A 24,140-nucleotide genomic window follows, 5' to 3' on the forward strand; every position below is an offset into this window, starting at 1 on the left:
CAGTCCAATGGACCTACTAGGCAAAACAGAAGGAATGTCCATTTACGAAATGTTGGAGAAGAAGAAGACTGACTTATATCACCGTAAAAGAGTGAACTATTTAAAGGATATCCAGGAGAGTAGTTCATACCAAAAGGAACAATGTGAAACTTAGTCATCGGCTCTCGTAGCCCATAAGTAGTGCTCATGATCTCTCACTTTTAATAATAAACACCATGAATGGGAGAGTAAATTTCCACAACCACGCAGTCCAATGATCATGCTGGGGAAAACAGAGGGAATGTCCAGTTACGAAATGTTGGAGAAGACGAAGTCAGACTGATATCATCTTAAAAAAATGAACTATTTAAAGGATATCCAGGAGAGAAGTACATACCAAAAGGAACAATGTGAAACTTTGTCTGCGGCTCTAGTAGCCCATAAGAAGTGCACATGATCTCTCACTTTTAATAATAAGCACCATGAATGTGAGAGTAAATTTCCACAACCACCCAGTCGAATGGACCTGCTAGGGAAAACAGAAAGGATGTCCAGTTACGAAATGTTGCAGAAGAAGAAGACACACTGATATCACCTTAAAAGAATGAACTATTTAAAGGATATCCAGGAGAGAATAACATACCGAAAGGGACAATATGACACTTAGTCTGCGGCTCATAAAACGCCTAAGTAGTGCACTTGGTCTCTCACTTTTAATAATAAACACCATGAATGTGAGAGTAAATTTCCACAACCACGCAGTCCAATGGACCTGCTGGGGAAAACAGAAGGAATGTCCATTTACGAAATGTTGGAGAAGATGAAGGCACACTGATATCACCATAAAAGAATGAACTATTTAAAGGATATCCAGGACAGAAGTTCACACCAAAAGGAACAATGTGAAACTTAGTCTGCGGCTCTCGTAGCCCATAAGTAGTGCACATTATCTCTCACTTTTAATAATAAACAATGTGAATGTGGGAGTAAATTTCCATAACCACACAGTCCAATGAACCTGCTATGGAAAACAGAAGGAATGTCCAGTTACAAAATGTTGCAGTAGAAGAAGACACACTGATATCAGCTTAAAAGAATGAACTATTTAATGGATATCCAGGAGAGAATTACATACCAAAAGGAACAATGTGAAACTTTGTCTGCGGCTCTAGTAGCCCATAAGTAGTGCACATGATCTCTCACTTTTAATAATAAGCACCATGAATGTGAGAGTAAATTTCCACAACCACAAAGTTCAATGGACCTGCTGCGGAAAACAGAAGGAATGTCCAGTTATGAAATGTTGCAGAAGAAAGAGACACACTGATATCACCGTAAAAGAATGAACTATTTAAAGGATATCCAGGAGAGAAGTTCTTACCAAAAGGAACAATGTCAAACTTAGTCTGCGGCTCTCGTAGCCCATAAGTAGTGCACATGATCTCTCACTTTTAATAATAAACACCATGAATGTGAGAGTAAATTTTCACAACCACGCAGTCAAATGAACATGCTGGGGAAAACAGAAATAATGTCCAGTTACAAAATGTTGGAGAAGACGAAGTCAGACTGATATCATCTTAAAAGAATGAACTATTTAATGGATATCCAGGAGAGAAGTACACACCAAAAGGAACAATGAGAAACTTTGCCTGCGGCTCTGGTAGCCCATAAGTAGTGCACATGTTCTCTCACTTTTAATAATAAGCACCATGAATGTGAGAGTAAATTTCCACAACCACGCAGTTCAATGGACCTGCTGGGGAAAGCAGAAAGAATGTATATTTATGAAATGTTGGAGAAGAAGAAGACACACTGATATCAGCTTAAAAGAATGAACTATTTATGGATATTTAGGAGAGAAGTACATAGCAAAATTAACAATGTGAAACTTAGTCTGCGGCTCTCGTAGGATATAAGTAGTGCACATGATCTCTCACTTTTAATAATAAACACCATGAATGTGAGAGCAAATTTCCACAACCACGCAGTCAAGTGAACCTGCTGGGGAAAACAGAAAGAATGTCCATTTACGAAATGTTGGAGGAGAAGAAGACACACTGAAATCTGCTTAAAAGAATGAACTATTTAAAGGATATCCAGGAGAGAAGTACATACCAAAAGCAACAATGTGAAACTTAGTCTGCAGCTATGGTAGCCCATAAGTAGTGCTCATGATCTCTCACTTTTAATAATAAACACCATGAATGGGAGAGTAAATTTCCACAACCACGCAGTCCAATGATCATGCTGGGGAAAACAGAGGGAATGTCCATTTACGAAATGTTGGAGAAGACGATGTCAGACTGATATCATCTTAAAAGAATGAACTATTTAAAGGATATCCTGGAGAGAAGTACATACCAAAAGGAACAATGTGAATTTCAGTCTGCAGCTCTCGTAGCCCATAAGTAGTGCACATGATCTCTCACTTTTAATAATAAACACCATGAATGTGAGAGTAAATTTCCACAACCACGCAGTCAAATGACCCTGCTGGGGAAAACAGGAAGAATGTCCATTTACGAAATGTTGGAGGAGAAGAAGACACATTGATATCAGCTTAGAGGAATGAACTATTTAAAGGATATCCAGGAGAGAAGTACACACCAAAAGGAACAATGTGAAAATTAATCTGCGGCTCCCGTAGCCCATAAGTAGTGCACATAATCTCTCTCTTTTAATAATAAACACCATGAATGTGAGAGTAAATTTCCACAACCACGCACTCCAATGAACCTTCTGGGGAAAACAGAAGGAATGTCCAGTTACGAAATGTTGGAGAAGAAGAAGTCAGACTGATATCATCTTAAAAGTATAAACTATTTAATGGATATCGAGGAGAGAAGTACATACCAAAAGGAACAATGTGAAACTTTGTCTGCGGCTCTAGTAGCCCATAAGTTGTGCACATGATCTCTTACTTTTAATAATAAACACCATGAATGTGAGAGTAAATTTCTACAACCACGCAGTCAAATGAACCTGCTGGGGAAAACAGGAAGAATGTCCATTTACGAAATGTTGGAGGAGAAGAAGACACACTGATATCAGCTTAAAGGAATGAACTATTTAAAGGATATCCAGGAGAGAAGTACATACCAAAACGAACAATGTGACACTTAGTCTGCGGCTCTCGTAGCCCATAAGTAGTGCAGTTGATCTCTCACTTTTAATAATAAACAGCATGAATGTGAGAGTAAATTTCCACAACCACGCAGTCCAATGGACCTGCTGGGGAAAACAGAAGGAATGTCCAGTTACGAAATGTTGCAGAAGAAGAAGACACACTGATATCAGCTTAAAAGAATGAACTATTTAAAGGATATCCAGGAGAGAAGTTCATACCAAAAGGAACAATGTGAAACTTAGTCTGCGGCTCTCGTAGGCCATAAGTAGTGCACATTATCTCTCACTTTTAATAATAAACACCATGAATGTGAGAGTAGATTTCCACAACCACGCAGTCCAATGATCCTGCTGGGGAAAACAGAAGGTTTGTCCAGTTACGAAATGTTGGAGAAGACCAAGTCAGACTGATATCATCTTAAAAGAATGAACTATTTAAAGGATAACCAGGAGAGAAGTACATACCAACAGGAACAATGTGAAACTATGTCTGCGGCTCTTGTAGCCCATAAGTAGTGCACATGATCTCTCACTTTTAATAATAACCACCATGAATGTGATTGTAAATTTTCACAACCACGCAGTCCAATGGACCTGCTAGGGAAAACAGAAGGAATGTCCATTTACGAAATGTTGGAGAAGAAGAAGACACACTGATATCACCGTAAAAGAATGAACTATTTAAAGGATATCCAGGAGAGAAGTTCATACCAAGAGGAACCATGTGAAACTTAGTCTGCGGCTCTCGTAGCCCGTAAGTAGTGCTCATGATCTCTCACTTTTAATAATAAACACCATGAATGTGAGAGTAAATTTCAACAACCACGCAGTCAAATGAACCTGCTGGGGAAAACAGAAAGAATGTCCATTTACGAAATGTTGGAGGAGAAGAGGACACACTGATATCAGCGTAAAAAAATGAACTATTTAATGGATATCCAGGGAGAAGTACATACCAAAGGGAACAATGTGAAACTCAGCCTGCAGCTCTCGTAGCCCATAAGTAATGCACATGATCTCTCACTTTTAATAATAAAGACCATGAATGTGAGAGTAAATTACCACAACCACGCAGGCCAATGATCACGCTGGGGAAAACAGAAGGAATGTCCAGTTACGAAATGTTGGAGAAGACGAAGTCAGACTGATATAATCTTAAAAGAATGAACTAATTAAAAGATATCCAGCAGAGAAGTACATACCAAAAGGAGCAATGTGAAACTTTGTCTGCGGCTCTAGTAGCCCATAAGTAGTGCAAATGATCTCTCACTTTTAATAATAAGCACCATGAATGTGAGAGTAAATTTCCACAACTACGCAGTCCAATGGACCTGCTACGCAAAACAGAAGGAATGTCCATTTACGAAATGTTGGAGAAGAAGAAGACACACTGATATCACCGTAAAAGAATGAACTATTTAAAGGATATCCAGGAGAGAAGTTCATACCAAAAGGAACCATGTGAAACTTAGTCTGCGGCTCTCGTAGCCCATAAGTAGTGCACAGGATCTCTCACTTTTAATAATAAACACCATGAATGTGAAAGTAAATTTCCACAACCACGCAGTCAAATGAACCTGCTGGGGAAAACAGGAAGAATGTCCATTTACGAAATGTTGGAGGAGAAGAAGACACACTGATATCATCTTAAAGGAATGAACTATTTAAAGGATATCCAGGAGGGAAGTACATACCAAAAGGAACAATGTGAAAATTAATCTGCAGCTCCCGTAGCCCATAAGTAGTGCACATAATCTCTCTCTTTTAATAATAAACACCAAGAATGTGAGAGTAAATTTTTCACAACCAAGCAGTCCAATGAACCTGCTGGGGAAAACAGAAGGAATGTCCAGTTACAAAATGTTGCAGAAGAAGAAGACACTTTGAAATCAGCTTAAAAGAATGAACTATTTAAAGGATATCCAGGAGAGAAGTACATAGCAAGAGGAACAATGTGAAACTTAGTTTGCGGCTCTCATAGCATATAAGAAGTGCACATGATCTCTCACTTTTAATAATAAACACCATGGATGTGAGAGTAATATTCCACAACCACGCAGTCCAATGAACCTGCTGGGGAAAACAGAAGGAATGTCCAGTTACGAAATGTTGGAGAAGGAGAAGTCAGACAGATATCATCTTAAAAGAATGAACTATTTAATGTATGTCCAGGAGAGAAGTACATACCAAAAGGAACAATGTGAAACTTTGTCTGCGGATCTAGTAGCCCATAAGTAGTGCACATGATCTCTCACTTTTAATAATAAGCACCATGAATGTGAGAGTAAATTTCCACAACCACGAAGTTCAATGGACCTGCTGCGGAAAACAGAAGGAATGTCCAGTTATGAAATGTTGCAGAAGAAGGAGACACACTGATATCACCGTAAAAGAATGAACTATTTAAAGGATATCCAGGAGAGAAGTTCATTCCAAAAGGAACAATGTCAAACTCAGTATGCGGCTCTCGTAGCCCATAAGTAGTGCACATGATCTCTCACTTTTAATAATAAACACCATGAATTTGAGAGCAAATTTCCACAACCACGCAGGCAAGTGAACCTACTGGGGAAAACAGAAAGAATGTCCATTTACGAAATGTTGGAGGAGAAGAAGACACACTGCTATCAGCTTAAAAGAATGAACTATTTAAAGGATATCCAGGAGAGAAGTACATACCAAAAGGAACAATATGAAAATGAATCTGCGTCTCCCGTAGCCCATAAGTAGTTCACATAATCTCTCTCTTTTAATAATAAGCACCATGAATGTGAGAGTAAATTTCCACAACCACGCAGTCCAATGAACCTGCTGGGGAAAACAGAAGGAATGCCCAGTTACAAAATGTTGCACAAGAAGAAGACACACTGAAATCAGCTTAAAAGAATGAACTATTTAATGGATATCCAGGAGAGAAGTACATAGCAAAAGGAAGAATGTGAAACTTAGTCTGCAGCTATGGTAGCCCATAAGTAGTGCACATGATCTCTCACTTTTAATAATAAACACCATGAATGTGAGAGTAAATTTCAACAACCACGCAGTCCAATGGACCTGCTGGGGAAAACAGAAGGAATGTCCAGTTACGAAATGTTGCAGAAGAAGAAGACACACTTATAACAGCTCAAAAGAATGAACTATTTCAAGGATATCCAGGAGAGAATTTCATACCAAAAGGAACAATGTGAAATTTAGTCTTCGGTTCTCGGAGCCCATAAGTAGTGCACATGATCTCTCACTTTTAATAATAAACACCATGAATGTGAGAGTAAATTTCAACAACGACGCAGTCCAATGAACCTGCTGGGGAAAACAGAAAGAATGTCCATTTACGAAATGTTGGAGAAGAAGAAGACACACTGATATCAGCTTAAAAGAATGAACTATTTAATGGATATCCAGGAGAGAAGTACATACCAAAAGGAACAATGTGAAACTCAGTCTGCAGCTCTCGTAGCCCATGAGTAGTGCACATGATCTCTCACTTTTAATAATAAACACCATGAATGTGAGAGTAAATTTCCACAACCACGCAGTCCAATGATCCTGCTGGGTAAAAAGGAAGGTATGTCCAGTTACGAAATGTTGGAGAAGACGAAGTCAGACTGATATCATCTTAAAAGAATGAACTATTTAAAGGATATCCTGGAGAGAAGTACATACCAAAAGGAACAATGTGAAACTTTGCTGCGGCTCTAGTAGCCCATAAGTAGTGCACATTATCTCTCACTTTTAATAATAAGCACCATGAATGTGAGAGTAAATCTCCACAACTACGCAGTCCAATGGACCTGCTAGGCAAAACAGAAGGAATGTCCATTTACGAAATGTTGGAGAAGAAGAAGACTGACTGATATCACCGTAAAAGAGTGAACTATTTAAAGGATATCCAGGAGAGTAGTTCATACCAAAAGGAACAATGTGAAACTTAGTCTGCGGCTCTCGTAGCCCATAAGTAGTGCACATGATCTCTCACTTTTAATAATAAACACCATGAATGTGAGAGTAAATTTCCACAACCACGCAGTCCAATGAACCTGATGGGGTAAACAGAAATAATGTCCAGTTACGAAATGTTGGAGAAGACCAAGTCAGACTGATATCATCTTAAAAGAATGAACTATTTAATGGATATCCAGGAGAGAAGTACATACCAAAAGGAACAATGTGAATCTTTGTCTGCGGCTCTCGTAGCATATAAGTAGTGCACATGATCTCTCACTTTTAATAATAAACACCATGAATGTGAGAGTAAATTTCCACAACCACGCAGTCCAATGAACCTGCTGGGGAAAACAGTAGAAATGTCCAGTTACGAAATGTTGGAGAAGAAGAAGTGAGACAGATATCATCTTAAAAGAATGAACTATTTAATGGACATCCAGGAGAGAAGTTCATACCAAAAGGAACAATGTGAAACTTTGTCTGCGGCTCTAGTAGCCCATAAGTAGTGCACATGATCTCTCACTTTTAATAATAAGCACCATGAATGTGAGAGAAGATTTCCACAACCACGAAGTTCAATGGACCTGCTGCGGAAAAGAGAAAGAATGCCCAGTTATGAAATGTTGCAGAAGAAGGGACACACTGATATCACCGTAAAAGAATGAACTATTTAAAGGATAACCACGAGAGAAGTACATACCAAAAGGAACAATGTGAAACTTGTTTTCTGCGGCTCTCTTAGCCCATAAGTAGTGCACATGATCTCTCACTTTTAATAATAAACACCATGAATGTGGGAGTAAATTTCCAGAACAACAGAGTCAAATGAACCTGCTGGGGAAAACAGAAAGAATGTCCATTTACGAAATGTTGGAGGATAAGAGGACACACTGATATCAGCTTAAAAGAATGAACTATTTAAAGGATATCCAGGAGAGAAGTACATACCAAAAGGAACAATGTGAAAATTAATCTGCGGCTCCCGTAGCCCATAAGTAGTGCACATAATCTCTATGTTTTAATAATAAACACCATGAACGTGAGAGTAAATTTCCACAACCACGCAGTCCAATGAACCTGCTGGGGAAAACAGAAGGAATGTCCAGTTACAAAATGTTGCAGAAGAAGAAGAAGACACACTGAAATCAGCTTAAAAGAATGAACTATTTAAAGGATATCCAGGAGAGAAGTACATACCAAAAGGAACAATGTGAAACTTAGTCTGCAGCTATGGTAGCACAAAAGTAGTGCACACGATCTCTCACTTTTAATTATAAACACCATGAATGTGAGAGTAAATTTCCAGAACCACGCAGTCCAATGAACCTGCTGGGGAAAACAGAAAGAATGTCCATTTACGAAATGTTGGAGAAGAAGAAGACACACTGATATCAGCTTAAAACAAAGAACTATTTAAAGGATATCCAGGAGAGAAGTTCATACCAAAAGGAACAATGTGGAACTTAGTCTGCGGCTGTCGTAGCCCATAAGGAGTGCACATGATCCTTCACTTTTAATAATAAAAACAATGAATGTGAGAGTAAATTTCCACAACCACGCAGTCCAATGAACCTGATGGGGAAAACAGAAATAATGTCCAGTTACGAAGTGTTGGAGAAGACGAAGTCAGACTGATATCATCTTAAAAGAATGAACTATTTAATGGATATCCAAGAGAGAAGTACATACCAAAAGGAGCAATGTGAATCTTTGTCTGCGGCTCTAGTAGCCCATAAGTATTGCACATGATCTCTCACTTTTAATAATAAGCACCATGAATGTGAGAGTAAATTCCCACAACCACGCAGTCCAATGGACCTGCTGGGGAAAACAGAAGGAATGTCCACTTATGAAATGTTGGAGAAGAAGAAGACACACTGATATCACCGTAAAAGAATGAACTATTTAAAAGATATCAAGGAGAGAAGTTCATACCAAAAGGAACAATGTGAAACTTTGTCTGCGGCTCTAGTAGACCATAAGTAGTGCACATAATCTCTCTCTTTTAATAATAAACACCAAGAATGTGAGAGTAAATTTTCCACAACCATGCAGTCCAATGAACCTGCTGGGGAAATGAGAAGGAATGCCCAGTTACAAAATGTTGCAGAAGAAGAAGACACTTTGAAATCAGCTTAAAAGAATGAACTATTTAAAGGATATCCAGGAGAGAAGTACATAGCAAAAGGAACAATGTGAAACTTAGTTTGCGGCTCTCGTAGCAAATAAGTAGTGCACATGATCTCTCACTTTTAATAATAAACACCATGAATGTGAGAGTAATATTCCACAACCACGCAGTCCAATGAACCTGCTGGGGAAAACAGAAGGAATGTCCAGTTACGAAATGGTGGAGAAGGAGAAGTCAGACAGATATCATCTTAAAAGAATGAACTATTTAATGTATGTCCACTAGAGAAGTTCATACCAAAAGGAACAATGTGAAACTTTGTCTGCGGTTCTAGTAGCCCATAAGTAGTGCACATGATCTCTCACTTTTAATAATAAGCACCATGAATGTGAGAGTAAATTTCCACAACCACGAAGTTCAATGGACCTGCAGCGGAAAACAGAAGGAATGTCCAGTTATGAAATGTTGCAGAAGAAGGAGACACACTGATATCACCGTAAAAGAATGAACTCTTTAAAGGATATCCAGGAGAGAAGTTCATTCCAAAAGGAACAATGTCAAACTCAGTATGCGGCTCTCGTAGCCCATAAGTAGTGCACATGATCTCTCACTTTTAATAATAAACATCATGAATTTGAGAGCAAATTTCCACAATTACGCAGGCAAGTGAACCTGCTGGGGAAAACAGTAGGAATGTCCAGTTACGAAATGTTGGAGAAGAAGAAGTGAGACAGATATCATCTTAAAAGAATAACTATTTAAAGGATATCCAGGAGAGAAATTCATACCAAAAGGAACAATGTGAAATTTAGTCTTCGGTTCTCGGAGCCCATAAGTAGTGCACATGATCTCTCACTTTTAATAATAAACACCATGAATGTGAGAGTAAATTTCAACAACGACGCAGTCCAATGAACCTGCTGGGGAAAACAGAAAGAATGTCCATTTACGAAATGTTGGAGAAGAAGAAGACACACTGATATCAGCTTAAAAGAATGAACAATTTAATGGATATCCAGGAGAGAAGTACATACCAAAAGGAACAATGTGAATCTTTGTCTGCGGCTCTCGTAGCATATAAGTAGTGCACATGATCTCTCACTTTTAATAATAAACACCATGAATGTGAGAGTAAATTTCCACAACCACGCAGTCCAATGAACCTGCTGGGGAAAACAGTAGGAATGTCCAGTTACGAAATGTTGGAGAAGAAGAAGTGAGACAGATATCATCTTAAAAGAATGAACTATTTAATGGATATCCAGGAGAGAAGTTCATACCAAAAGGAACATTGTGAAACTTTGTCTGCGGCTCTAGTAGCCCATAAGTAGTGCACATGATCTCTCACTTTTAATAATAAGCTCCATGAATGTGAGAGAAGATTTCCACAACCACGAAGTTCAATGGACCTTCTGCGGAAAACAGAAAGAATGCCCAGTTATGAAATGTTGCAGAAGAAGGAGACACACTGATATCACCGTAAAAGAATGAACTATTTAAAGGATATCCAGGAGAGAAGTTTATACCAAAAGGAACAATGTGAAACTTGTTTTCTGCGGCTCTCGTAGCCCATAAGTAGTGCACATGATCTCTCAATTTTAAAAATAAACACCATGAATGTGAGAGTAGATTTCCACAACCACGCAGTCCAATGATCCTGCTGGGGAAAACAGAAGGTATGTCCAGTTACGAAATGTTGGAGAAGACGAAGTCAGACTGATATCATCTTAAAAGAATGAACTATTTAAAGGATAACCACGAGAGAAGTACATACCAAAAGGAACAATGAGAAATTTTGTCTGCGGCTCTAGTAGCCCATAAGTAGTGCACATGATCTCTCACTTTTAATAATAAGCACAATGAATGTGAGAGTAAATTTCCACAACCACGCAGACCAATCGACCTGCTAGGGAAAACAGAAGGAATGTCCATTTACGAAATGTTGGAGAAGAAGAAGACACATTGATATCACCGTAAAAGAATGAACTACTTAAAGGATATCCAGGAGAGAAGTTCATACCAAAAGGAACAATGTGAAACTTGTTTTCTGCGGCTCTCTTAGCCCATAAGTAGTGCACATGATCTCTCACTTTTAATAATAAACACCATGAATGTGAGAGTAAATTTCCAGAACCACAGAGTCAAATGAACCTGCTGGGGAAAACAGAAGGAATGTCCAGTTACAAAATGTTGCAGAAGAAGAAGAAGACACACTGAAATCAGCTTAAAAGAGTGAACTATTTAAAGGATATCCAGGAGAGAAGTACATACCAAAAGGAACAATGTGAAACTTAGTCTGCAGCTATGGTAGCACATAAGTAGTGCACACGATCTCTCACTTTTAATAATAAACACCATGAATGTGAGAGTAAATTTCCAGAACCATGCAGTCCAATGAACCTGCTGGGGAAAACAGAAAGAATGTCCATTTACGAAATGTTGGAGAAGAAGAAGACACACTGATATCAGCTTAAAACAAAGAACTATTTAAAGGATATCCAGGAGAGAAGTTCATACCAAAAGGAACAATGTGGAACTTGGTCTGCGGCTGTCGTAGCCCATAAGGAGTGCACATGATCCTTTACTTTTAATAATAAACACCACGAATGTGAGAGTAAATTTCCAGAACCACGCAGTCCAATGAACCTGATGGGGAAAACAGAAATAATGTCCAGTTACGAACTGTTGGAGAAGACGAAGTCAGACTGATATCATCTTAAAAGAATGAACTATTTAATGGATATCCAAGAGAGAAGTACATACCAAAAGGAACAATGTGAATCTTTGTCTGCGGCTCTAGTAGCCCATAAGTATTGCACATGATATCTTACTTTTAATAATAAGCACCATGAATGTGAGAGTAAATTCCCACAACCACGCAGTCCAATGGACCTGCTGGGGAAAACAGAAGGAATGTACACTTATGAAATGTTGGAGAAGAAGAAGACACACTGATATCACCGTAAAAGAATGAACTATTTAAAAGATATCAAGGAGAGAAGTTCATACAAAAAGGAACAATGTGAAACTTAGTCTGCAGCTCTCGTAGCCCATAAGTAGTGCACATGATCTTTCATTTTAAGAATCAACACCGTGAATGTGAGAGTAAATTTCCACAACCACACAGTCGAATGAACCTGCTGGGGAAAACAGAAAGAATGTATATTTACGAAATGTTGGAGAAGAAGAACACACACTGATATCAGCTTAAAAGAATGAACTATTTAAAGGATATCCAGGAGAGAAGTACATAGCAAAAGGAACAATGTGAAACTTAGTCTGCGGCTCTCGTAGCATATAAGTAGTGCACATGATCTCTCACTTTTAATAATAAACACCATGAATGTGAGAGTAAATTTCCACAACCACGCAGTCCAATGAACCTGCTGGGGAATGCAGTAGGTATGTCCAGTTACGAAATGTTGGAGAAGAAGAAGTCAGACAGATATCATCTTAAAAGAATGAACTATTTAATGGATATCCAGGAGAGAAGTTCATACCAAAAGGAACAATGTGAAACTTTGTCTGCGGCTACAGTAGCCCATAAGTAGTGCACATGATCTCTCACTTTTAATAATAAACACCATGAATGTGAGAGTAAATTTCCACAACCACGCAGTCCAATGAACCTGATGGGGAAAACAGAAATAATGTCCAGTTACGAAATGTTGGAGAAGAGCAAGTCAGACTGATATCATCTTAAAAGAATGAACTATTTAATGGATATCCAGGAGAGAAGTACATACCAAAAGGAACAATGTGAATCTTTGTCTGCGGCTCTCGTAGCATACAACTAGTGCATATGATCTCTCACTTTTAATAATAAACACCATGAATGTGAGAGTAAATTTCCACAACCACGCAGTCCAATGAACCTGCTGGGGAAAACAGTAGGAATGTCCAGTTACGAAATGTTGGAGAAGAAGAAGTGAGACAGATATCATCTTAAAAGAATGAACTATTTAAAGGATATCCAGGAGAGAAGTTCTTACCAAAAGGAACAATGTGAAACTTTGTCTGCGGCTCTAGTAGCCCATAAGTTGTGCACATGATCTCTCACTTTTAATAATAAGCACCATGAATGTGAGAGAAGATTTCCACAACCACGAAGTTCAATGGACCTGCTGCGGAAAACAGAAAGAATGCCCAGTTATGAAATGTTGCAGAAGAAGGAGACACACTGATATCACCGTAAAAGAATGAACTATTTAAAGGATATCCAGGAGAGAAGTTTATACCAAAAGGAACAATGTGAAACTTGTTTTCTGCGGCTCTCTTAGCCCATAAGTAATGCACATGATCTCTCAATTTTAAAATCAAACACCATGAATGTGAGAGTAGATTTCCACAACCACGCAGTCCAATGATCCTGCTGGGGAAAACAGAAAGTATGTCCAGTTACGAAATGTTGGAGAAGACGAAGTCAGACTGATATCATCTTAAAAGAATGAACTATTTAAAGGATAACCACGAGAGAAGTACATACCAAAAGGAACAATGTGAAACTTTGTCTGCGGCTCTAGTAGCCCATAAGTAGTGCACATGATCTCTCACTTTTAATAATAAGCACCATGAATGTGAGAGTAAATTTCCACAACCACGCAGACCAATGGACCTGCTAGGGAAAACAGAAGGAATGTCCATTTACGAAATGTTGGAGAAGAAGAAGACACATTGATATCACCGTAAAAGAATGAACTATTTAAAGGATATCCAGGAGAGAAGTTCATACCAAAAGGAACAATGTGAAACTTGTTTTCTGCGGCTCTCTTAGCCCATAAGTAGTGCACATGATCTCTCACTTTTAATAATAAACACCATGAATGTGAGAGTAAATTTCCAGAACCAAAGAGACAAATGAACCTGCTGGGGAAAACAGAAAGAATGTCCATTTACGAAATGCTGGAGGAGAAGATGACACACTGATATCAGCTTAAAAGAATGAACTATTTAAAGGATATCCAGGAGAGAAGTACATACCAAAAGGAACAATGTGAAAATTAATCTCCGGCTCCCGTAGCCCATAAGTAGTGCACATAATCTCTATGTTTTAATAATAAACACCATGAATGTGAGAGTAAATTTCCACAACCACGCAGTCCAATGAACCTGCTGGGGAAAACAGAAGGAATGTCCAGTTACAAAATGTTGCAGAAGAAGAAGAAGACACACTGAAATCAGCTTAAAAGAATGAACTATTTAAAGGATATCCAGGAGAGAAGTACATACCAAAAGGAACAATGTGAAACTTAGTCTGCAGCTATGGTAGCACATAAGTAGTGAACACGATCTCTCACTTTTAATAATAAACACCATGAATGTGAGAGTAAATTTCCAAAACCACGCAGTCCAATGAACCTGCTGGGGAAAACAGAAAGAATGTCCATTTACGAAATGTTGGAGAAGAAGAAGACACACTGATATCAGCTTCAAAGTATGAACTATTTATAGGATATCCAGGAGCGAAGTTCAAACCAAAAGGAACAATGTGGAACTTAGTCTGCAGCTGTCGTAGCCTATAAGGAGTGCACATGATCCTTCACTTTTAATAATAAACACCATGAATGTGAGAGTAAATTTCCACAACCACGCAGTCCAATGAACCTGATGGGGAAAACAGAAATAATGTCCAGTTACGAAATGTTGGAGAAGACGAAGTCAGACTGATATCATCTTAAAAGAATGAACTATTTAATGGATATCCAAGAGAGAAGTACATACCAAAAGGAACAATGTGAAACTTAGTCTGCGGCTCTCGTAGCCCATAAGAAGTGCACATGATCTCTCACTTTTAATAATAAACACCATGAATGTGAGAGTAAATTTCCATAACCACGCAGTCCAATGAACCTGCTGGGGAAAACAGAAAGAATGTATATTTACGAAATGTTGGAGAAGAAGAACACACACTGATATCAGCTCAAAAGAATGAACTATTTAAAGGATATCCAGGAGAGAAGTACATAGCAAAAGGAACAATGTGAAACTTAGTCTGCAGCTATGGTAGCCCATAAGTAGTGCACATGATCTCTCACTTTTAATAATAAACACCATGAATGTGAGAGTAAATTTCCACAACCATGCAGTCCAATGGACCTGCTGGGGAAAACAGAAGGAATGTCCAGTTATGAAATGTTGCAGAAGAAGAAGACACACTGATATCAGCTTAAAAGAATGAACTATTTAAAGGATATCCAGGAGAGAATTCATACCAAAAGGAACAATGTGAAACTTGTTTTCTGCGGCTCCCTTAGCCCATAAGTAGTGCACATGATCTCTCAATTTTAAAAATAAACACCATGAATGTGAGAGTAGATTTCCACAACCACGCAGTCCAATGATCCTGCTGGGGAAAACAGAAAGAATGTCCTTTTACGAAATGTTGGAGAAGAAGAAGACACACTGATATCAGCTTAAAACAATGAACTATTTAAAGGATATCCAGGAGAGAAGTTCATACCAAAAGGAACAATGTGGAACTTAGTCTGCGGCTGTCGTAGCCCATAAGTAGTGCACATGATCTCTCACTTTTAATAATAAACACCATGAATGTGAGAGTAAATTTCCACAACCACGCAGTCCAATGATCCTGCTGGGGAAAACAGAAGGAATGTCCAGTTACGAAATGTTGGAGAAGACGAAGTCAGACTGATATAATCTTAAAAGAATGAACTATTTAAAGAATATCCAGGAGAGAAGTACATACCAAAAGGAACAATGTGAAACTTTGTCTGCGGCTCTAGTAGCCCATAAGTAGTGCACATGATCTCTCACTTTTAATAATAAGCACAATGAATGTGAGAGTAAATTTCAACAACCACGCAGTCCGATGGACCTGCTAGGGAAAACATAAGGAATGTAAATTTACGAAATGTTGGAGAAGAAGAAGACACACTGATATCACCGTACAAGAATGAACTATTTAAAGGATATCCAGGAGAGAAGTTCATACCAAAAGGAACAATGTGAAACTTAGTCTGCGGCTCTCGTAGCCCATAAGAAGTGCACATGATCTCTCACTTTTAATAATAAACACCATGAATGTGAGAGTAAATTTCCATAACCACGCAGTCCAATGAACCTGCTGGGGAAAACAGAAAGAATGTATATTTACGAAATGTTGGAGAAGAAGAACACACACTGATATCAGCTCAAAAGAATGAACTATTTAAAGGATATCCAGGAGAGAAGTACATAGCAAAAGGAACAATGTGAAACTTAGTCTGCAGCTATGGTAGCCCATAAGTAGTGCACATGATCTCTCACTTTTAATAATAAACACCATGAATGTGAGGGTAAATTTCCACAAACACGCAGTCTAAAGAACCTGCTGGGGAAAACAGAAGGAATGTCCAGTTACGAAATGTTGGAGAAGAAGAAGACAGACAGATATCATCTTAAAAGAATGAACTATTTAATGGATATCAAGGAGAGAAGTTCATACCAAAAGGAACAATATGAAACTTAGTCTGCGGCTCTCGTAGCCCATAAGTAGTGCACATGATCTCTCACTTTTAATAATAAACACCAGGAATGTGAGAGTAAATTTCGACAACCACGCAGTCAAATGAACCTGCTGGGGAAAACAGAAAGAATGTCTCATTTACGAAATGTTGGAGGAGAAGAAGACACACTGATATCAGCTTAAAAGAATGAACTATTTAAAAGATGTCCAGGAGAGAAGTACATACCAAAAGGAACAATGTGAAAATGAATCTGCGGCTCCCATAGCCCATAAGTAGTGCACGTAATCTCTCTCTTTTAATAATAAACACCAAGAATGTGAGAGTAAATTTCCACAACCACCCAGTCAAATGAACCTGCTGGGGAAAACAGAAGGAATGTCCAGTTACAAAATGTTGCAGAAGAAGAAGAAGACACACTGAAATCAGCTTAAAAGAATGAACTATTTACAGGATATCCAGGAGAGAAGTACATACCAAAAGGAACAATGTGAAACTTAGTCTGCGGCTCTCGTAGCATATAAGTAGTGCACATGATCTCTCACTTTTAATAATAAACACCATGAATGTGAGGGTAAATTTCCATAACCACGCAGTCCAATGAACCTGCTGGGGAAAGCAGTAGGTATGTCCAGTTACGAAATGTTGGAGAAGAAGAAGTCAGACAGATATCATCTTAAAAGAATGAACTATTTAATGGATATCCAGGAGAGAAGTTCATACCAAAAGGAACAATGTGAAACTTTGTCTGCGGCTCTAGTAGCCCATAAGTAGTGCACATGATCTCTCACTTTTAATAATAAGCACCATGAATGTGAGAGAAGATTTCCACAACCACGAAGTTCATTGGACCTGCTACGGAAAACAGAAAGAATGCCCAGTGATGAAATGTTGCAGAAGAAGGAGACACACTGATATCACCGTAAAAGAATGAACTATTTAAAGGATATCCAGGAGAGAAGTTTATACCAAAAGGAACAATGTGAAACTTAGTCTGCGGCTCTCGTAGCCCATAAGAAGTGCACATGATCTCTCACTTTTAATAATAAACACCATGAATGTGAGAGTAAATTTCCATAACCACGCAGTCCAATGAACCTGCTGGGGAAAACAGAAAGAATGTATATTTACGAAATGTTGGAGAAGAAGAACACACACTGATATCAGCTCAAAAGAATGAACTATTTAAAGGATATCCAGGAGAGAAGTACATAGCAAAAGGAACAATGTGAAACTTAGTCTGCAGCTATGGTAGCCCATAAGTAGTGCACATGATCTCTCACTTTTAATAATAAACACCAGGAATGTGAGAGTAAATTTCGACAACCACGCAGTCAAATGAACCTGCTGGGGAAAACAGAAAGAATGTCTCATTTACGAAATGTTGGAGGAGAAGAAGACACACTGATATCAGCTTAAAAGAATGAACTATTTAAAAGATGTCCAGGAGAGAAGTACATACCAAAAGGAACAATGTGAAAATGAATCTGCGGCTCCCATAGCCCATAAGTAGTGCACGTAATCTCTCTCTTTTAATAATAAACACCAAGAATGTGAGAGTAAATTTCCACAACCACCCAGTCAAATGAACCTGCTGGGGAAAACAGAAGGAATGTCCAGTTACAAAATGTTGCAGAAGAAGAAGAAGACACACTGAAATCAGCTTAAAAGAATGAACTATTTACAGGATATCCAGGAGAGAAGTACATACCAAAAGGAACAATGTGAAACTTAGTCTGCGGCTCTCGTAGCATATAAGTAGTGCACATGATCTCTCACTTTTAATAATAAACACCATGAATGTGAGGGTAAATTTCCATAACCACGCAGTCCAATGAACCTGCTGGGGAAAGCAGTAGGTATGTCCAGTTACGAAATGTTGGAGAAGAAGAAGTCAGACAGATATCATCTTAAAAGAATGAACTATTTAATGGATATCCAGGAGAGAAGTTCATACCAAAAGGAACAATGTGAAACTTTGTCTGCGGCTCTAGTAGCCCATAAGTAGTGCACATGATCTCTCACTTTTAATAATAAGCACCATGAATGTGAGAGAAGATTTCCACAACCACGAAGTTCATTGGACCTGCTACGGAAAACAGAAAGAATGCCCAGTGATGAAATGTTGCAGAAGAAGGAGACACACTGATATCACCGTAAAAGAATGAACTATTTAAAGGATATCCAGGAGAGAAGTTTATACCAAAAGGAACAATGTGAAACTTAGTCTGCGGCTCTCGTAGCCCATAAGAAGTGCACATGATCTCTCACTTTTAATAATAAACACCATGAATGTGAGAGTAAATTTCCATAACCACGCAGTCCAATGAACCTGCTGGGGAAAACAGAAAGAATGTATATTTACGAAATGTTGGAGAAGAAGAACACACACTGATATCAGCTCAAAAGAATGAACTATTTAAAGGATATCCAGGAGAGAAGTACATAGCAAAAGGAACAATGTGAAACTTAGTCTGCAGCTATGGTAGCCCATAAGTAGTGCACATGATCTCTCACTTTTAATAATAAACACCATGAATGTGAGAGTAAATTTCCACAACCATGCAGTCCAATGGACCTGCTGGGAAAAACAGAAGGAATGTCCAGTTACGAAATGTTGCAGAAGAAGAAGACACACTGATATCACCTTAAAAGAATGAACTATTTAAAGGATATCCAGGAGAGAATTCATACCAAAAGGAACAATGTGAAACTTGTTTTCTGCGGCTCTCTTAGCCCATAAGTAGTGCACATGATCTCTCAATTTTAAAAATAAACACCATGAATGTGAGAGTAGATTTCCACAACCACGCAGTCCAATGATCCTGCTGGGGAAAACAGAAAGAATGTCCTTTTACGAAATGTTGGAGAAGAAGAAGACACACTGATATCAGCTTAAAACAATGAACTATTTAAAGGATATCCAGGAGAGAAGTTCATACCAAAAGGAACAATGTGGAACTTAGTCTGCGGCTGTCGTAGCCCATAAGTAGTGCACATGATCTCTCACTTTTAATAATAAACACCATGAATGTGAGAGTAAATTTCCACAACCACGCAGTCCAATGATCCTGCTGGGGAAAACAGAAGGAATGTCCAGTTACGAAATGTTGGAGAAGACGAAGTCAGACTGATATAATCTTAAAAGAATGAACTATTTAAAGAATATCCAGGAGAGAAGTACATACCAAAAGGAACAATGTGAAACTTTGTCTGCGGCTCTAGTAGCCCATAAGTAGTGCACATGATCTCTCACTTTTAATAATAAGCACAATGAATGTGAGAGTAAATTTCAACAACCACGCAGTCCGATGGACCTGCTAGGGAAAACATAAGGAATGTAAATTTACGAAATGTTGGAGAAGAAGAAGACACACTGATATCACCGTACAAGAATGAACTATTTAAAGGATATCCAGGAGAGAAGTTCATACCAAAAGGAACAATGTGAAACTTAGTCTGCGGCTCTCGTAGCCCATAAGTAGTGCACATGATCTCTCACTTTTAATAATAAACACCATGAATGTGAGAGTAAATTTCCACAACCACGCAGTCCAATGATCCTGCTGGGGAAAACAGAAGGAATGTCCAGTTACGAAATGTTGGAGAAGAAGAAGACACACTGATATCAGCTTAAAAGAATGAACTATTTAAAGGATATCCAGGAGAGAAGTACATACCAAAAGGAACAATGTGAAAATGAATCTGCGTCTCCTGTAGCCCATAAGTAGTGCACATATACACTCTCTTTTAATAATAAACACCAAGAATGTGAGAGTAAATTTCCACAACCACGCATTCCAATGAACCTGCAGGGGAAAACAGAAGGAATGCCCAGTTACAAAATGTTGCAGGAGAAGAAGACACACTGAAATCAGCTTAAAGGAATGAACTATTTAAAGGATATCCAGGAGAGAAGTACATACCAAAAGGAACAATGTGAAACTTAGTCTTCGGTTCTCGTAGCCCATAAGAAGTGCACATGATCTCTCACTTTTTATAATAAACACCATGAATGTGTGAGTAAATTTCCACAACCACGCAGTCCAGTGAACCTGCTTGGGAAAACAGAAAGAATGTATATTTACGAAATGTTGGAGAAGAAGAAGACACACTGATATCAGCTTAAAAGAATGAACTATTTAAGGATATCCAGGAGAGAAGTACATACCAAAAGGAACAATGTGAAACTTAGTCTGCGGCACTCGTAGCATATAAGTAGTGCACATGATCTCTCACTTTTAATAATAAACACCATGAATGTGAGAGTAAATATCCACAACCACGCAGTCCAATGAACCTGCTGGGGAAAACAGAAGGAATGTCCAGTTACGAAATGTTGGAGAAGAAGAAGTCAGACAGATATCATCTTAAAAGAATGAACTATTTAATGGATATCAAGGAGAGAAGTACATACCAAAAGGAACAATGTGAATCTTAGTCTGCGGCTCTCGTAGCCCATAAGTAGTGCACAAGATCTCTCACTTTTAATAATAAACACCATGAATGTGAGAGTAAATTTCCACAACCACGCATTCCAGTGCACCTGCTGGGGAAAGAGGAAGGAACGTGCAGTTACGAAACGTTGCAGAAGAAGAAGACACACTGATATCAGCTTAAAAGAATGAACTATTTAAAGGATATCCAGGAGAGAAGTACATACCAAAAGGAACAATGTGAAAATTAATCTGCGGCTCCCGTAGGCCATAAGTAGTGCACATAATCTCTCTCTTTTAATAATAAACACCATGAATGTGAGAGTAAATTTCCACAACCACGCAGTCCAATGAACCTGCTGGGGAAAACAGAAGGAATGTCCAGTTACGAAATGTTGCAGGAGAAGAAAACACACTGATATCAGCTTAAAAGAATGAACTATTTAAAGGATATCCAGGAGAGAAGTACATACCAAAAGGAACAATGTGAAAATGAATCTGCGTCTCCTGTAGCCCATAAGTAGTGCACATATACTCTCTCTTTTAATAATAAACACCAAGAATGTGAGAGTAAATTTCCACAACCACGCATTCCAATGAACCTGCAGGGGAAAACAGAAGGAATGCCCAGTTACAAAATGTTGCAGGAGAAGAAGACACACTGAAATCAGGTTAAAGGAATGAACTATTTAAAGGATATCCAGGAGAGAAGTACATACCAAAAGGAACAATGTGAAACTTAGTCTTCGGTTCTCGTAGCCCATAAGTAGTGCACATGATCTCTCACTTTTTATAATAAACACCATGAATGTGTAAGTAAATTTCCACAACCACGCAGTCCAGTGAACCTGCTTGGGAAAACAGAAAGAATGTATATTTACGAAATGTTGGAGAAGAAGAAGACACACTGATATCAGCTTAAAAGAATGAACTATTTAAGGATATCCAGGAGAGAAGTACATACCAAAAGGAACAATGTGAAACTTAGTCTGTGGCTCTCGTAGCATATAAGTAGTGCACATGATCTCTCACTTTTAATAATAAACACCATGAATGTGAGAGTAAATTTCCACAACCACGCAGTCCAATGAACCTGCTGGGGAAAACAGAAGGAATGTCCAGTTACGAAATGTTGGAGAAGAAGAAGTCAGACAGATATCATCTTAAAAGAAAGAACTATTTAATGGATATCAAGGAGAGAAGTTCATACCAAAAGGAACAATATGAAACTTAGTCTGCGGCTCTCGTAGCCCATAAGTAGTGCACATGATCTCTCACTTTTAATAATAAACACCAGGAATGTGAGAGTAAATTTCGACAACCACGCAGTCAAATGAACCTGCTGGGGAAAACAGAAAGAATGTCTCATTTACGAAATGTTGGAGGAGAAGAAGACACACTGATATCAGCTTAAAAGAATGAACTATTTAAAAGATGTCCAGGAGAGAAGTACATACCAAAAGGAACAATGTGAAAATGAATCTGCGGCTCCCATAGCCCATAAGTAGTGCACGTAATCTCGCTCTTTTAATAATAAACACCAAGAATGTGAGAGTAAATTTCCACAACCACCCAGTCAAATGAACCTGCTGGGGAAAACAGAAGGAATGTCCAGTTACAAAATGTTGCAGAAGAAGAAGAAGACACACTGAAATCAGCTTAAAAGAATGAACTATTTACAGGATATCCAGGAGAGAAGTACATACCAAAAGGAACAATGTGAAACTTAGTCTGCAGCTATGGTAGCCCATAAGTAGTGCACATGATCTCTCACTTTTAATAATAAACACCATGAATGTGAGAGTAAATTTCCACAACCACGCAGTCCAATGGACCTGCTGGGGAAAACAGAAGTAATGTCCAGTTACGAAAGGTTGCAGAAGAAGAAGACACACTGATATCAGCTTCAAAGTATGAACTATTTATAGGATATCCAGGAGAGAAGTTCATACCAAAAGGAACAATGTGAAACTTAGTCTTCGGTTCTCGTAGCCCATAAGTAGTGCACATAATCTCTCACTTTTAATAATGAACACCATGAATGTGAGAGTAAATTTCCACAACCACGCAGTCCAATGAACCTGATGGGGAAAACAGAAAGAATGTCCATTTACGATATGTTGGAGAAGAAGAAGACACACTGATATCAGCTTAAAACAATGAACTATTTAAAGGATATCCAGGAGAGAAGTTCATACCAAAAGGAACAATGTGAAACTTAGTCTGCGGCTCTCGTAGCCCATAAGTAGTGCACAAGATCTCTCACTTTTAATAATAAACTCCATGAATGTGAGAGTAAATTTCCACAACCACGCATTCCAGTGCACCTGCTGGAGAAAACAGAAGGAACGTGCAGTTACGAAATGTTGCAGTAGAAGAAGACACACTGATATTAGCTTAAAAGAATGGTACCTATTTAAAGGATATCCAGGAGAAAAGTACATACCAAAAGCAACAATGTGAAACTTCGTCTGCGGCTCTCGTGGCCCATAAGTAGTGCACATGATCTCCCACTTTTAATAATGAGCACAATGAATGTGAGAGTAAATTTCCACAACCACGCAGACCAATGAACCAGCTGGGGAAAACAGAAGGAATGTCCAGTTACGAAATGTTGCAGTAGAAGAAGACACACTGATATCAGCTTAAAAAAGTGAACTATTTAAAGGATATCCAGGAGAGAAATACATACCAAAAGGAACAATGTGAAACTTAGTCTGCGGCTCTCGTGGCCCATAAGTAGTGCACATAATCTCTCACTTTTAATAATAAACTCCATGAATGTGAGAGTAAATTTTCAGAACCACGCAGTCCAATGGACCTGTTGGGGAAAACAGAAGGAGTCTCCAGCTACAAATTGTTGGAGAAGAAGAAGACATACTGATATCAGCTTAAAAGAATGAACTATATAAAGAATATCCAGGGGGAAAATAAATAACAAATGGAACAATGTGAAACTTAGTCAGCGGCTCTCGTAGCCCATAATAGTGCACATGATCTCTCACTTTTAATAATAAACACCATGAATGTGAGAGTAAATTTCCACAACCACGCAGA

Source organism: Schistocerca gregaria, chromosome 3 (assembly GCF_023897955.1).
Source record: "Schistocerca gregaria isolate iqSchGreg1 chromosome 3, iqSchGreg1.2, whole genome shotgun sequence".
Classification (NCBI taxonomy): domain Eukaryota; kingdom Metazoa; phylum Arthropoda; class Insecta; order Orthoptera; family Acrididae; genus Schistocerca; species Schistocerca gregaria.